Source organism: Magallana gigas, chromosome 2 (assembly GCF_963853765.1).
Source record: "Magallana gigas chromosome 2, xbMagGiga1.1, whole genome shotgun sequence".
In the NCBI taxonomy this organism is placed as follows: Eukaryota; Metazoa; Mollusca; class Bivalvia; order Ostreida; family Ostreidae; genus Magallana; species Magallana gigas.
Window position 1 is genome coordinate 12,307,131 of NC_088854.1, and position 12,503 is coordinate 12,319,633.

Genomic DNA, 12,503 nt, shown 5'->3' on the forward strand with positions numbered 1-12,503 from the left:
AAACTTTAACAAACTCTTAAAACCTTAACCTCCTTCAGCATCCGAAACCTATGGCTCAGATTCAGCATTCATGCCTGTCAGGTGCATCAGTATTATAAGACGCACCATCCATATAAAAGTTTGGTGAAGTTAAGACCAGTGATAACTAAGTTATAATCATCAAAGGGCACCTGCTCCAAAACTTTAACCAGCTCTAAAAACCTTAACCTCATCCAGCATCCGAAACTTATGGCTCAGATTCGGCATTCCTTCCTGTCAGAGGCATCAGTATCATACGACACACCATCTATGCAAGTTTGGTGAAGTTAGGACCAGTAATAACTAAGATATAATCATCAAAGGGCACCTGCTCCAAAAACTTTAACCAGCTCTTAAAACCTTAACCTCATCCATCATCTGAAACCTATGGCTCAGATTCAGCATTCAAGCCTGCCAGGTATATCAGTATCATAAGACGCACCATCTATGCAAATTTAGTGAAGTTAGGACCAGTAATACCTAAGATATAATCATCAAAGGGCACCTGCTCCAAAAACGTTAACCAGCTCTAAAAACCTTAACCTCATCCAGCATCTGAAACCTAAGGCTCAGATTCAGCATTAAAGCATGTCTGATGCATCAGTATCATAAGATGCACCATCCATGCAAGTTTGGTAAAGTTAGGACCAGTAGTAACCTATAAATTGCTATCAAAGGGCACCTGCACCAAAAACTCTAACTTGCTCCAAAAACCTTAACCTCCTCCAGCATCTGAAACTCATGGCCCTGATTCAGCATTCAGGTCTTTCAAGTCCATGAGTAGGTCAAGATGCATCATCCATGCAAGTTTGGTGAAGATAGGACAAGTAATAACTTAGATACAGGACCTGCAACAAAAACTTTAACCAGGTTCGGACACCGACGCCGAGGGTATAGCATAAGCTCCCCCCGACTTCGTTTCGGTGAGCTAAAAACTACCCAAATATGAATTCTAAATTTGAATTGCAAACTGCGTTCTAGATAGAACGCAGTTCACTATTCAATTGCATATAAGGCAAGCGGGCCTCAAATATGAATTCTAATTTTTGAATTGCGAACTGCGTTCTAGATAGAACGCAGTTCACTATTCAATTGCATATAAGGAAAGCGGGCCTCAAATATGAATTCTAAATTTTGAATTGCGAACTGCGTTCTAGATAGAACGCAGTTCACTATTTAATCGCACTAAATTTTGAATTGCGAACTGCGTTCTATAGAACGCAGTTCACTATTCAATTGCATATAAGGCAAGCGGGCCCCAAGTATGAATTCTAAATTTTGAATTGCGAACTGCGTTCTATAGAACGCAGTTCACTATTCAATTGCATATAAGGCAAGCGGGCCCCAAGTATGAATTCTAAATTTTGAATTGCGAACTGCGTTCTATAGAACGCAGTTCACTATTCAATTGCATATAAGGCAAGCGGGCCCCAAATATGAATTCTAAATTTTGAATTGCGAACTGCGTTCTATAGAACGCAGTTCACTATTCAATTGCATATAAGGCAAGCGGGCCCCAAGTATGAATTCTAAATTTTGAATTGCGAACTGCGTTCTATAGAACGCAGTTCACTATTCAATTGCATATAAGGCAAGCGGGCCCCAAGTATGAATTCTAAATTTTGAATTGCGAACTGCGTTCTATAGAACGCAGTTCACTATTCAATTGCATATAAGGCAAGCGGGCCCCAAATATGAATTCTAAATTTTGAATTGCGAACTGCGTTCTATAGAACGCAGTTCACTATTCAATTGCATATAAGGCAAGCGGGCCCCAAATATGAATTCTAAATTTTGAATTGCGAACTGCGTTCTATAGAACGCAGTTCACTATTCAATTGCATATAAGGCAAGCGGGCCCAAAATATGAATTCTAAATTTTGAATTGCGAACTGCGTTCTATAGAACGCAGTTCACTATTCAATTGCATATAAGGCAAGCGGGCCCCAAGTATGAATTCTAAATTTTGAATTGCGAATTGCGTTCTATAGAACGCAGTTCACTATTCAATTGCATATAAGGCAAGCGGGCCCCAAGTATGAATTCTAAATTTGAATTGCGAACTGCGTTCTATAGAACGCAGTTCACTATTCAATTGCATATAAGGCAAGCGGGCCCCAAATATGAATTCTAAATTTTGAATTGCGAACTGCGTTCTATAGAACGCAGTTCACTATTCAATTGCATATAAGGCAAGCGGGCCCCAAGTATGAATTCTAAATTTTGAATTGCGAACTGCGTTCTATAGAACGCAGTTCACTATTCAATTGCATATAAGGCAAGCGGGCCCCAAATATGAATTCTAAATTTTGAATTGCGAACTGCGTTCTATAGAACGCAGTTCACTATTCAATCGCACTAAATTTTGAATTGCGAACTGCGTTCTATAGAACGCAGTTCACTATTCAATTGCGAACTGCGAACTGCGAACTGCGTTCTAAAAACCGATTGCCGTTTTGAAGTACATCACTGTAAAATGATTCCCTTTCTTGTTGTGTTGAATTGGCGTATGTATTCATTGGCTTTTTAAAAAATTTATTTTACAGAGAGAGAGAGAGATATGTGTTAGAGATATTATAAATTTCTGCAGTAACTATTCTCATGAACACATTTTAGAGTGACCTGCCTAGTGAATTTAAAAAAAATCATATTATTGTTTGTGCATTTTCTGTTATTTTCAGTTAAAATTTACCATTACATAATTAATTGCATAGTTGTACTTTGTACATGGAAATTCAACAGGATAAAATACATGCACACATAGTTGCAGTGATTTTATAGAGTCTGTTCACATTCACAATGTTATGTTTGAGTTTTCTCACATATAAACACCCAAACCAATTTTGTAAATAAAATGTGAGAGATCAATGAAGTTGAATATTTTTTAACTGCAGAAAACATGAAAGTAATAAATATTTTGTATATTAATAATTATATACTAGTATCATACAGGAGAAAACATTAATACTTTATGTACCGGTACATAAAATTTAGGTTTTCTTTTTAATGAAATGTTGACATATCCGACAATAGTCTGACTAATAACTTTGAATCTTGGGCTAGTAACTTTGTGGCCAAATTTTGTAATTGCACACCCCTGACATTGCTATATGTACATGTAATATCAAAGCTGTATGTCTAATATTCTATTGTACTATTTCAGAGATATGTTACACAGATGACATACTTTTCACATGCTACACTTGATGCAGTTACACACCACTATCATGAAGTTGTCATTCATTATATTAATATTAGAATAAAGATGATGTCATAAAAGTTTTTTTTTCTCCTACAGAACTTTACAATTTTGTGGTTCGTAAACCTAAAAGTAAAAAAATTGTAGGTCAAAAGAGATTTTTTTTTTATTTCCTCCTCCTACGGAACTTTATCATTTTGTTGTTTGTAAACCTAAAAATAAAAAAATGCTGGCCTAACCGCGTTAAACAATGTCAACTCTACCGGGTGAAACACCTATCTCTTAGCACAGATTGTTATTCTTTCTAAATAATGTTTAATGGAGTATTATCCACTATACCAGATTTCCTCTTGTCTGTCCAATAGCCCAACCGAAAGCCAAGCGACAACATCAATTTTAATCTCCATAACGTGGGCTAATGCCTCTCCTTCTGTTTGTCTTAAGATCTAAATAGATAGTACTCTTACTTCTAGAATAGACCAACTTGTTTGTTTACAAGTGCGAACTTATATTGTTATTATGTATAAAAACGTCACGGTGTAAGTTTTCTTTGAAATAATGCACTTGGTTTAATCAATTATATTTAAAGACCAAATGTCATTTTGTCTCTTAAGTGTAATAGAAAAATATATATCGATTTTTGCCCACTTAGACTGCCGATTTAACGAAGCAAAATACTATTTGAATGCATATTTTGTGCAGATTATCATTTTCAGGCAGTCGAGGGTGCGAAGTTATTACTTTCTTTTGTATTTGGTATTTATTCAAAATTAATATAATATGTCACGTGTAAAAAATTGCGATTCTATGACCTAGATCGAGTAAAAATGCTAAAATTGCACTTCCGACAACATCGTTATTCGGTACTGTAAACTATGCATGAATGCGAGAAAATAAGTCTGGCTTGCTTTCGTACTCGATGCGAGTGGGAATTTTTCACCAAGATGTACTGAGAATAGCAGATCAATTTTGTATTCACATGAAGCAGAATTTATTTAAAAACTTGTACATGAAAAAAGTAAATCACTCACTGTGGTCTTCAACTCAACATTCAGGTATATCGACGATGTATTATCAATTAAAAATTATTACTTCCATACTCACGTCGACTCGATATATCCCTGTGAACTTGAAATAAAAAAAGCCACAGAGTCTGTTTCATATTCGATATATTTTACTGGAAAGGAACATTGATGGTAAGACTAAGTTTTGTCTCTCAGTTAATTCGATACGCAAGGACATGTTCAACGAAACAGTTTCTAAGTAAAGGCAAGCTACTGACGATTAAACAAGTTGATTGAACAGGATTATCAACAGTCTAGATTGAAGTCATCTTTTCGTAAGTTTTATGGTCGATACAACGGTCTTGTCACCAAATACAATCTTACACTGGGTCGCATTTTTAATACTTATATGTATTGTTAAACCATAACTAATCACCTAACCTAGATAGAAAATTGTTCGTTTGCAGATCAATTGTACATATATCAGAGGTGTTCATATTGGTAGGCTTTTGATTTCTGATTATTCATGAAAAAAATATCAGCTGTTGAACTAAGTCATTTTTGGCAAAATATTGCATATAGGGTATCCTTATTGTACGAATAACTTCTCCTACAGTTTTTAAGATAGGAAGTTGTTCTTTTGCAGATCAATTCTTAGATCAATGTTAGAGGTGTGCATACTGGTAGAGTTTTGATTTCTGATTATTTATGAAAAAAAGCAGCTGTTAAACTTAGTTATTTTTGCATATAGAGTACCCCATTTATCTGGATAGGTAGTGTTCATCAATTCGGGGTTGACAAATTTATTAAGGATACTGTTCACACAAAAGAAAACCCAGTTTGCTGTCACATTGACCACTTTTCTCTAGTTCCCGATTACGACAAGGAGCTCATAGCGAGTGTGACCGGTAAGCAGAGGATGTTCACTCCTCCATGGCACTTGATCCTACCTCTAATTTATTTTAGAGGTCCTTGTATGATATGCTTCTGTTTTGTGTTTCCTTTAGACTTGATTTTGAAGACTGTTTGTTATCACCACATGTCATTGAAATGGCATCAAATAATCTCTACGCAGCGTGAATAGTGTTATTTTTACTTTAAATTAACTTTTCTACACTTATATATATATATATATATAATATATATATATATATATATATATATAAAGCACAGGGAAATTCACTTTTGTTGGAGCACCACCTCCGCCCCGACCGAGGCTTGAACTCTCGACCTCTGGAACCCATTCTCCTAGCAGTGAGCGGCCACCGCGCTACCCACTCGGCCATCTAGGCAAGACAAAAATCTTGCTTTCGATGACGAACGGAACCTCTATCATTTTCCGTCATTTTCTATTATGAAATGAATTATTGAACCTAAAATACAAAGTGATCTCTCTTTGTTTGACCTAATCATTTATATTGAATGAAAATATACCTAGATATTTACATTATTATAAAAAATAACTTTAATTAGACAATTTTCAAAAAATAACTTTTAAGTAAGCGGCTAGACAATGCTTTCGTTCGCAGTCCTTTAATTACCAACATTAAAAAATAACAATAAATATTAGATCAATACGGAAGCTTATTGAGGCCAGTTCAGTGAATAAATTAATTTATTTTGCGTTAAATCGCAATAGTTATTGCGTTTTAATGCAATCTTTTGCGTTTATTCGCAATGTATTTTGCGTTTAAATGCAAAAGATTGCGATAAAACGCAAAAAGTTATGCGATTAAACGCAAAGTGGATTGCGTTAAAACGCAAAGTTTTGCGTTTAATCGCAAAATTATTGCGTTTAAACGCAAAACAAATATTGCGTTTAAACGCAAAGCAATTATTGCGTTTAAACGCAATTTATTTTGCGAATAAACGCAAACGTTTTTGCGATTAAACGCAATAATTTTTGCGATTAAACGCAATAATTTTGCGATTAAATGCAATGATTTTGCGATTAAACGCAATAATTTTTGCGTTAAATCGCAGTTAATTCATTTGCTTATATATACACTTAGTATATGTACAAGTCCGTGATTTGATGACACCACTTGACACATCACAAAGACTCAATTTCTGGTTTTCACTTGGAATAACTTATAATGAAATAGTAAGTTGTCATAACTTGAAAGCATCAGGCACTTCTAAGCAAACGTATCCTGAAAAGAATAAATAAATACAAGAGAGAGAATAAGTCTTTGCTTATATTTGTTTCCAAATTCTTCCTTAGAGATGACATGCAAAATGGCTATTGATGGATGCACCAGTGATGTTTGCTTGCCGGATACTTTGTATCTAGCTAGACTGTGAGAAACAGTTGGATTGAAAAAACGGAAAAGGCTTCATCGCAAAGAGCATTATGCCAAGGGGCCTTATAAATAGAGGCATGTCGATTCGTGGGACAAATTAAAACAAATGGAACTTGCACAAACAATTGCATTGATGGCTATACTATGAAAATTTATTGTCTCCAAGATATAACCAAATTGAATAGCTTATATAACCTTTTCAAAAAGTAAAACCATCTATTTGAATAGGTGATTCCATCTATTCACACTCAAAGAGTGATACACGTATCATTTTTTTTCAACTATGTAATATCCCTTGTTCACATCACAAGATAAATAAGTGATTGATAGGTAATAATACCAATTCTAATAAATGCTATCACTTTTTCAATAGGTGATATCACTTATTCAAATAAGTGATATAACAATTACAATAAATGCCAAATCAGTTCGTCACATTGAATAAACAGTATCACTTCATTTGACAATGATATAATAAAGCATCATGGATGGCAGTTATACAGTGTATGTGCGGACTATTTGATTTTATTGAATAATTAAGGTTCGATTTATGAGAAACAATATGAAAAACAATTAGAAATAGATGAGAGAGCACGACGAAAAAAGCGAGAAATGTCCAACATAACGTTTAATGAACAGATTGACGGATGATTGTAGCATAACATTAGTATGTCCTACTTATACATAACATAAGTATGTCATAAACCTCTTCTTGAAAAAGTCATGTTCAAATTTAAAAAAAAAACAGTTTTGCAATAAAACGCAATAACTATTGCGTTTAAACCTAATACCTTTTGCGATTAAACGCAACGATTATTGCGTTTAATCGCAAAAACGTTTGCGTTTATTCGCAAAAATTATTGCGTTTAAACGCAATATTACCTTTGCGTTTAATCGCAATAATTTTTTGCGATTAAACGCAATACTTTTGCGTTAAAACGCAAAACTTTGCGTTTAAACGCAAACCTTTGCGTTAAAACGCAATGTTCTTTGCGTTTAAACGCAATAGATATTGCGTTTAATCGCAATCTTTTGCGTTTAAACGCAAAACTTATTGCGATTTAACGCAAAAGATTGCGATTAAACGCAATAGTTATTGCGTTTAAACGCAAAAGAAATTATTGTTTCTGCTAAGCTGGCCTCAATAAGCTTCCGTAGATCAACAACACTTGTAGACTAAATTTAAAAAATACTAATAAAAGACAAATTCAAAAATATTAATATTACGATAGATTCACTAAATTTTAAAAATTTCTTCTTTACTTGTCTTTTGGAGGGAAGGTAAATCATACTCATTTTGTGTTTAAGTGGTGTGCATCTGTACATATTACATACGTAGAAAATGGTTAACAAATTCTTACGCTTTTTTATATAATCTTATTACATATGGTATTATAAACCAAAATTTCAACACAAGTTAATTTGTATTTCCAATTTTCCAAAATCATTTTTGCTACTTATTTGTGATGATGTTAAGGTTGAATAATAATAATTAAAGCTGAAATAGAATCATAAGAATGTTTGCCCAGAATTACTCCTCGTGTGGGTGGTCTGTGGTAGATTTCTGACAAAATCAGTACCGTTCAAAAATTGTGGGGTTTCATTTAAAACAAGTAATGAAATATTCATTTAAAACATGAAATCAATATCTGCAAAACGCATTCTTTCTGCAAAAATACAATTCACGATGGTATAGTCACACACTTTTTTTTATTTTTAGGGGGCGGCACCTAAAATGTCTTTACAAACATATGAAGTGACGCTTGACAATTTATGGCAAAAACCACAGTTAAGTAGGATTGTGCCTCGAACAGTGACTAAAAGCGGTCGAGAAAAGATAAGATATCCCATAGAAGCTAAAAAATTACCACTGTAAACCATATAAAAAGAATTCCCAGAGGAGGGAGGGGGTTCAAGACCATCCAACCCATGGGGTGGGTTACTCTCCTTCATGATATCCGTACATAGAGTTCAATGAAAAAATCATTTGCAAGAGAAAGAGTGGAAGAAAGGCATGGTTCGGCGACACTTTTTTTACTTTTTAAATTTACTTCCTTTTTAAATACTGTTCATCTTACTAGACCAATCTGTGCATGCACTGGTTAAAGTTTGTTATTGTTAATTTTTTAGTTAACGCATGGACTAACGTTTGAAATTTAAGAACTTACTTGATGTATTAACGAAGAATAGGGAATATATTAAATCTCAACCTTTCCGATAAACTAAAAAAATAACCTCGATTGTTTGACAATTAAATCAAAAACAAAACAAGTATTGTATTCACCGAAGGCAGTTTTCCATATCCGGAGAACTTGCTGGGAATGGGAAATACTAAGAATTTCACAATTCAGATGTATATCGGGTGTATATTTAAATCATTAAAAAATATTGTACCGGATATACCACATTAGCCTTACTAAATCACAACGAAAACACTTCTTGGAACATGTGCGTGAATAATCCTGATGGGATTCTGAGTAAACTGTCACGATTCTTGATGAATCTAGCTGCTCCAAAGTGCAACAAGGCTTGTAGTAATTAGCCTTAAATAAATCTTGAAAACAAATATGAAGCTCATTGATCGCAGCCGGCATTTGAAGAACAAGCGTTTATTAACATGCAATCTGATTAAAAAAGAAGAGGCTGTGTGTAGGTTGTGATATATGAACATGATCATAGGCAGATTATTAATAATGGAAATAATTTTGTTGTTTGCTCGTTTTGACTGTTTTTCAAGAAATGTTCCAACACTCCTTTTACGAAAAAAAAATTGCTTGCTAGACAAGAGAACAAATTCCTATAATTTGATACAAAATTTGACATATTGATTCCCTCACAAAATTGCACTTGTTAAAAATGACACTGTTGTAAATATGAAAAGCCCTCATTAAAACTAAAAATCATTTATCTAAAAAGTTGAGTTGTACAGCATTTATTTTGCGTAAATTGAGTAAATGAAAATATACGCAGTGCTTCATTGTTACTACATGGGATGTGATATAGGAAATGCCCTGGGTTAATTTATAAATCTAGCTTATCTTGTTAAGTATATATACATGTAAGAGAAATGTGCATATCAACATGCAATCTGATTTAAAAATAAAACACTGGGAGAGGCTTTGTGTCCGTTGTGATATACCGTGGTTTCATCAATATTCTTGTTCTAATATTCAAATGAAAACATTTCCTGTAGAAATTTGATTCAGACAGGTATTTTTTTTTTGAGATGGTTGACAATTTGTTATTTTCATTTTTTCATGCAGCTTAGACGGGTGCAAAAATGCCACCTTGGCACTGGCATAATTATCTGGCACAATGTTATTATATGTGTGTACATCATATAGACAAAATGGGTTCGTGGTTTGAATTTCACGGTTGGTTGTCGGACAAAGTAGTTTTCATTTTTCAATCCCGAGAACAAAAATAATGACGTTGGTAAACTAATATGCTTCTGTGACAAATATAACTATTTTTTTGCTTGCGATTACTTTGGCTAGAATTGAGCGCACTTCGACACAATCCATTTATTTTTGTGACACAAAAACATGTAAAGTCGGATAAGTCATTAAATCATTTTCAACCTCGTTCTCGTTAGAATTTGGTGGAGAACTTGTAAAAAACACAGTGAATCATGGAATCGATTTTATCAAGGGATAATGAGTGTCTTCTGTTTTTTTAAATGTACATATAAAATATCTTTTAAAACATAAAATAAAAAAACCCCAAATAGATTTCGGTAGTATTGGTTCACCTGAAAGACCAAGTGAGCTTCGCTGATCACCTTTACTACGCGAACCAGTCATTTTGTCCGTAGTATTTTTACACAGGAGTGCTATTTTTAGAGAATATTCTAGCAATATACGTTTATGTAAAAGTAAAAATTATAGAAAAAAGGATGCTATCATTTGTGAAATAGTATAGAACCAACAGTTAATAAGTTTTAGATTTTTTCATACAACATATCCTTAGGGTCCAAAAGGTAGTACATTAAAGAAAGAGGGGTGAGTGTGTATCATATTTTAAATTAAGACAATCTGTTTAGGAAAAATGTTCATTGCTTTTATAACAGTCCCTCTCATTTATATGACTCCATTTTGAAATATCACTGTCGCTTGTGCGTGGATTGATTTTCTAGAAGAAAAAGGATACAATTCGACCATGTTTTGCAGTTAATGAATTAAGGGGTATATATATTCAATAAAAATGAACCATATTTCCCTTTATTTTTGTAATGCATTAAATAATTTTTAATCGCGAAAATAAAAATTAAAAAAAAATACATTTCTAAAATACTACGTATTAGTAGTATTCCCCATTTTTTTTAAACTAAGTCCGAGTAAAGGATTGATATAATTTGTCGCAATGTAAGCATTAACAAGCGTTACCAACACTTATCATCCAATAGAAATTAAGCTAAAAAAGATCTTTTAAGAATGATTTTTTTTATCTGAATATGTATATATTGTAGGCGTTCAATATACAATCAGTTTGTACTGTATTGAACTTGCATTGTTCAAATCTCGGCATATATTCGATTCTTTGTCCTTTCCTCTAAATATATTGATATTCACATCTATGAACAAAATATTAAGAAGCACGAAAGAGAAAGTGTTTCTTAAATTCCCATTTTCCCAAAGCAGCAAAGGTGTTGGCGTGAAGAAACGCTTTCGGTCATCTTTAAGAAAAAAATTCAAAAAAAAAATTCACGATCTTGAACTCAAAAACACCCTCTTAAAAAGACAGAATAAAAGAATTCAGAAAAGATTTGAAAGAACCACGAAAGAACAAAATAAAGATGGGGATCAAAAGGGAATAAAAAACTTACCAGGGACACCTAGATCAATAACTAGGATCCAGATGTCAGAGGCAGGTCTTGAATATAACAATAAAAGAAATCAGATTGTAAGAAAGAGGTTGCTGTTTGAAAATATAATAACCGAGGAAATCCGACTCAATGCAGAGAAACGTAAAAGAAACAAAGCCTCTTTAAACAGATTTATTTCAGGAAAAATCATCCAGAAATACCGGTGTTCCAGAGAATTCGAAAAGAGGGTAGGCATAACCTGGAAATCTCTATGAAAGTCAAGGGTAGACACATTTGAAAAAACACGAAACTCAAAAAGGAGAAGATATCAGAACACTTTCACTTCTTTTCTTTTGAGAGAGGATAATTGTACTGTTTTGCCTGGAAAAAGGGACACAAAGAAAGTCGGAAAAGAAACGTGTCAAAAGCTTATTCTGAACGACTATATGTATAATCTATACGACAAATTCAGATTTGAGTATCCAGATATCAAAATCAGCAGGGCAGGATTTTATCGACTCCGTCCAACGTACGCTAAGCTCGTAAGCTTCTCCAGTCTCTCAACATGCTTGTGTATGCGCCACCAAAATATGTCACTCAGAGCTTAAAAAATATTGGACTCAATGTGAGCGTCAATCCAGATAGCTTTGTCAAATCAAACCTGTCAAATGAATCAGAGCTCAAGGATATTATTCAAAACTTAGGAGTCAATCAAATAGAATTCATTTCACAGAAAGGAAAAGGGTTCAAGAACATGAAAAATTAAGATGCAAGCAGGTTCAGACAGTTTTGCAGAAAGATAAAGTTATGATAGAGTTTACCAAGTTTTCATTGGAATTTCGAGAACATGTTAAAAGGGTGAACAACCAGTATGCAGAGATGAGAAATTTGAGGGACAGTTTGAAAGACGGCGAGGTATTGGTTTGGATGGACTTCGCCGAGAATTTTAACTGCTCATCTGTTGAGGAAGTTCAATCTGCCTATTGGAACTCAAAAATGGTAACACTGCACACTCAAGTTATTTATTTCCCGAAAAGCCACACTATTTCCCATTCCAGTGTGGTTGGAGTGTCGAGTGTTCTCTGTCACAACGCAGTTGCTGTAAAAGCGATGCTTAGGAAATTGATTCCGTTAATTAAAGAAAATTATCCACAGTTAGAAAAAGTAAATTACTT